We start from the raw sequence: 6,167 nt of genomic DNA on the forward strand, positions 1-6,167 counted from the left end.
CCATGTCAATACACAGCTGGACTCACCTGCTCCCGCTTTTTCCCATGGTGCTATTTACAAACAAACACGTGACTGGCTCAACTGTTCTGGGGAACTACGGTAAGCTTCATAATGTAAAAGAATGTGACTGGTGAATGCGATCTGCTTTATCTCCTAACGTATTGCACAAGTTGACTGCAGGTATTTACTTAAAAACTAGCTACAAAAATACAGTTTATTGAAAAACTTCTAAGAAATAGTTTCAACGGTATTGACGTTATTGAAAAACCATCCCGTGGCTATTTCCAAATACCCTGAATCTAGTTGATGATCCCTGGTTTATAGCATTGTAAAATAGGGATGGTTTAAACCTGTGTTTTGATAGCTAACCTAGGTTGCTGGGTTGTTTTGGAGACTATCTGACTTGAGCCCATTTTATTCTGTTTATAATTGTTTAATTTGCCTCGTAGTACAGATGTAGGATCTTAATTTGAGCCAGTTTGCTAGAGCAGGAAAATAATCCTGCAGTAACAGGACAAGTGAATTATTATGTGGATTATAATTCATGGACATTTTTGTAGGGGATGATATATTTTTTTGTTAGGGAAAATAAAGTCAGAAATTTCAAACTGGAAATGAATAACTTTGGAAGCCTTTTTAAAACTAAAATACACTACAAGTTTACATTTAAAATTCTCAGCAACAAAAGAGTGATCAAATTAAGATCATCTGTAGTAATTATTGTGTTATGGGTTACATGGAATGATCTATGTGCATTGTATTTGGGCTGAGGGAAAGGTGGCCTGTCTCTGAGGCCAATAATGATTTCATAAGGGTTGAATAGGAGCCATGTGTCTGGAGTTAGAGCTGATAGATCGTAATTACTGTTCTATAACACTGCCTTATATCTTTACTGTTTTATATCCTTATATACTCTTAATATTAATATACCGTTTTTATATATTAGAGATTGAAAGTAGGTTTAGGCTCTTTGTATATGAGAAGTGTAATTATCTAGTGGATTGCAGTAGACTGTAGAAATGTGTACTCTCCATAACTCAAGGCCTGACTGATAAGAAGACCTGTGTAAGGCGTGGAGGAGTGCGAAGGTTCCGGAATCAAGCTGGGACACGATAACACCAACATGAGGAACAGATCAGTTCCAGCCCAGCAACAGAGACTGATTGTTCATCCAAGACATAGAAGTGGGGTCTAGTCAGAGAGGGGGGCGGCCTAGTCGGAAGTTAGAAATATATGTGCTTATGACCTGTATGTGTGCCTTTGCAGCTGCAATGCCCAGTGTGGTGAATAAATCTAGTCTGAGCTTTTCTTTGGTGCCCGTCTGGATTTGTACCAGAACTTAGAACCTAACAGTTGGATATTTGAATCACTACAAGGCTGCCGGCTAGAGCAGTATGGATGCTGTCTTAATTGGCTTGTCACCTCACCACCATGAACCACATGGTGGTATTCTTTAGGGTTCTTTAATGAACAACTGTAGGATGTGGTTCTACAAGGGTAGAATGAGAGAACATATTATAGACACAACAATATGCAATTGTGACTGTAAGATGCATACAGTAGAAAGGCTCAAATCAGCTTAGTTTAGGCTACTACAGTATGCAATGTCAATGTAATAAAATAAGGCTTTATACAGAAGTGAATGCAATCCTGACTTAAATTATATACAGTATGTAATAGGCTTCTATTACATCTAAAGGATAATGCAGTAGAAGAGAACATTAATTACAATAGCAGAATACGGCTGCAGTCTATACACTGCTACACAATACAGTTCTAGAATGCTAGACGGCAAACTATAAAGTGGCCCGCAAGGACACGTGACCACTGCAAGGTGCAATACCTGCGTACTGACCATGAAAATGGTGGACAGAGCGAGAGCGCTCACTAACACAATTTAAACCTGCTATCTCTAAGCTGCCGCAGTTGGAAGCAGGCTGTACAATGTTAACAAACTCTACATATAATGACTGCAATAATAAAATGACATAAATATTCTTATATCTCAAACATGAACATAACTGCAATGCACCGTGTGCATGACGCATAGAAAATAGTTAGCCTGGCTAACTAGCTAGTTGCTAGCAATGACGGTGCATAAGCAATTACAACATACATATGTGGTCCTCTGTAGCTCAATTGGTAGAACATGGCGCTTGTAACGCCAGGGTAGTGGGTTCGATCCCCAGTACCACCCATACGTAAAAATGTATGCGCACATGACTGTAAGTCGCTTTGGATAAAAGCGTCTGCTAAATGGCATATTATTTATTATTATTACAACTTTATAATATCCCGGATTACTTTATCCCCCCGACAGCATACAGCATGATAAACATCACATATTATTACTCACTTTTACATACACACACAAATACAATTAAATATGCTGCAACTTGTCTTCTTATTACGTCTGTGGATAATCACGAACTGTCCATTCTCTGTCTTCACCGCAACTCACTAACTGAAGGTGGGTCTCCGAGCAGGCTAAAGAGAATGTCTCTGATTGGACAGACAATTTGGGGTGATTGGCTGATGGCATTCTAACTAAAGGGTCAAACTAGGGGTGCATAAGGAAATCGAAATATGAATGCTTGGCCTTTTTTACAAGCGTAATAAGAACTCGAGTTCGAAATGAAGTAAAACAACAGTACCTCCTCATTCAACCGTCAAGAGAGGTGACCTACACTACCGTTCAAAAGTTTGGGGTCACTTAGAAATGTCCTTGTTTTCCATGAAAACACACATGAAATGAGTTTGAATAGGAAATATAGCAAAATGCATAGAAAATGTAGTCATTGACAAGGTTAGAAATATTGCTTTCGTCAAAGAATCCTCCATTTGCAGCAATTACAGCCTTGCAGACCTTTGGCGTTCTAGTTGTCAATATGTTGAGGTAATCTGAAGAGATTTCACCCCATGCTTCCTGAAGCACCTCCCACAAGTTGGATTGGCTTGATGGGCACTTCTTACGTACCATACGGTCAAGCTGCTCCCACAACAGCTCAATAGGGTTGAGATCCGGTGACTGTGCTGGCCACTCCATTATAGACAGAATACCAGCTGACTGCTTCTTCCCTAAATAGTTATTGCATAGTTTGGAGCTGTGCTTTGGGTCATTGTCCTGTTGTAGGAGGAAATTGGCTCCAATCAAGCGGCGTCCACAGGGTATGGCATGGCGTTGCAAAATGGAGTGATAGCCTTCCTTCTTCAAGATCCCTTTTACCCTGTACAAATCTCCCACTTTACCACCACCAAAGCACCCCCAGACCATCACATTGCCTCCACCATGCTTGACAGATGGCATCAAGCACTCCTCCAGCATCTTTTCATTTGGTCTGCCTTTCACAAATGTTCTTCTTTGTGATCCAAACACCTCAAACTTCGATTCGTCTGTCCATAACACTTTTTTCCAATCTTCCTCTGTCCAGTGTCTGTGTTCTAAGTGACCCCAAACTTTTGAACGGTAGTGTATGTTTTAACAACTCATTATGTTGTAAGTAACAACTCAGTTGCTTTAACAGCTTGCCATAGTTGCCACAGATTTGTTCCTTAGGCATCTGAAATCAAAGGTCTCCTCATGGTCAAGATAAACAAATTGCTTTGGATAGAGTCAGCAAAGTTTCACAAAACGTGTATTATTTGCTTTTACATAAAAATTATTCAGTATCATGCCCACCTCTCTCTCTCTCTCTCTCTCTCTCTCTCTCTCTCTCTCTCTCTCTCTCTCTCTCTCTCTCTCTCTCTCTCTCTCTCTCTCTCTCTCTCTCTCTCTCTCTCTCTCTCTCTCTCTCTCTCTCTCTCTCTCTCTCTCTCTCTCTCTCTCTCTCTCTCTTTCTCTTTCTCTCACACCAGAGCCATACTTCCTCAATCCAGAAATGAATACATGCGTGCTCTGTCTTTCTCTCCTGTCAGTGCAAAGTAGGGAAGCCTTGGAAGTGGAGTTTTGCCAAGCCTTTATTCAGTGCAACATTCTTGAGTGTCAGTTCTCCTCTGATTACTCTCTGCCTGCAGGTTTGGAATAAATAGGCTCGTCACCCAGAGCACAGCTGGTGTAGAGCTGTATGATTCCCCAACCAGTCTGCACAGGACCAGCTACCACTCTCGCACCATACCAGCACAGAATTGACCTGCTCGGCCCTTGATGACACACTGAAAATAGTCAAATTCATGTACAGATGCCATATCTTAATTTGATCATCCCGTAGTTGCAGGACATGCAAGCTTGTAGTGTATTCTAGGTTTAAAAAGGCTTCTAAAGTTTGGAATTTCCACTTACAAATGTCAGACTTGATTTTCCCTAATGTAAAATGTATCAACCCATTCAAAACAAATTCCATTAATTTAAATTTACATAACAATTTAAATTTCCTGTTGCTGCAGGATTATTTTCCTGCTGTGTGAAACTGGCTCAAATTAAGATACGGCATCTGTAAGAGATGTAACATACACTGAGTATACCAAACATTAGGAACACCTTCCTAATATTGAGTTGCACCCCCCCTTTTGCCCACAGAACAGCCTCAGCTCGTTGGGGCATGGACTCTACAAGGTGTCAAAAGCGTTCCACAGTAATGCTGGCCCATGTTGACTCCAATGCTTCCCACAGTTGTGTCAAGTTGGCTGGATGCCCTTTGGGTGGTGGACCATTGTTGATACACATGGGAAACTGTTGAGCGTGAAAAACCCAGCAGCGTTGCAGTTCTTGACACAAACCGGTGCGCCTGGCACCTACTACCATACCCCATTCAAAGGCACTTAAATATTTTGTTTTAGTCTTTTTTCTTTTTGTCTTGCCCATTCATCCTCTGAAACGCACACATACACAATCCATGTCTCAATTGTCTCAAGGCTTAAAACTCCTTCTTTAACCTGTATCCTCCCCTTCATCTACACTGATTGAAGTGGATTTAACAAGTGACATCAATAAGGGATCATAGCTTTCACCTGGATTCACCTGGTCAGTCTATGCCATGGAAAGAGCAGGTGTCCTTAATGTTTTGTATACTCAGTGTATATATTTATTGTGTGTCTGTCATTGAGGGATATCATTACTCCAGGGTACACACAGCAGAATAGGAACCTTGTTTACTCATGCGTATACATCCATGCCTCCCAACTTCAATATGTGCAAGTTCAGTTTGTGGATTTATCCCTATACCCCACCCCCAGTTCACTACAGTCTGAGTTAACTACAGTCTGACTATGCTATTAACCATTGTTCACATATCCCTAGTTCCCTACGGCTCATTACACAAAGCTTAGCTGCACTCAAATGAAAAAAGAAGACATCTCAGTTTGGAAGCTTGAGGATTTTTAAAGAAAAAAAGACAAACAGGCATTTCTGTAACTCCTCACAGTCTCAGTGGACTATGATACGCTCTGCCATCTATGAAAACAACTTGTAAACCTCTTGCTGACAAATGTAAGACTGTTTGAGGCAGGTTCATTAACCCATTGATTACCATAAGACAAAGGCATTATCCACACACAATGAGGAAGACCAGATGAGCTAAACTCTGATCGCATGACAACCACTGTAGGATCCTTTGGTGTGTAAGAGGGAAAGTTTATTGGTCCTTAAGAAAACAACACTTTCTCCCTTATCCCTTAGCGTGGTCCTCTGTAGCTCAACTGGTAGAGCACGGCGCTTGTAACACCAAGGTAGTGGGTTCGATCCCCGGGACCACCCATACACAAAGATTTATGCACGCATGACTGTAAGTCGCTTTGGATAAAAGCGTCTGTTAAATGGCATATTGTTATTATATTATTTGTATTTAGTAAAATACAGATGGGCGGGATGGAGTTACATTTCGGGGGTTTAAAGAAATACATTTTTCAGTTTTGTCATGGTGAACAATAGAACATAGGTTTATGCAGATTAGTTACCCATACAGTATACACCACTCATTAAAGTAATGCAACCGGATCAAAAGATATGAGATGCTTGGAGGCATCTTTATAATCTCTACAGTGGTGAAACCCAACCCCATTCATCCCTCCTCTCTTATAAAGGATGAGGGAGAGGCTCAGGGGCTCACAGACACACTGGTTTTCAGGTTGTCTATCACTGCTGCTACACACTCAGGAAGCTAACTGGAACCTTCCATCACTGCTGTTCTTCTCTAACTACCTGCACAAAACCAGCATTTTGGACATTGCAC

Source organism: Coregonus lavaretus (assembly GCF_964263955.1).
Source record: "Coregonus lavaretus genome assembly, chromosome: 5".
Taxonomy (NCBI): domain Eukaryota; kingdom Metazoa; phylum Chordata; class Actinopteri; order Salmoniformes; family Salmonidae; genus Coregonus; species Coregonus lavaretus.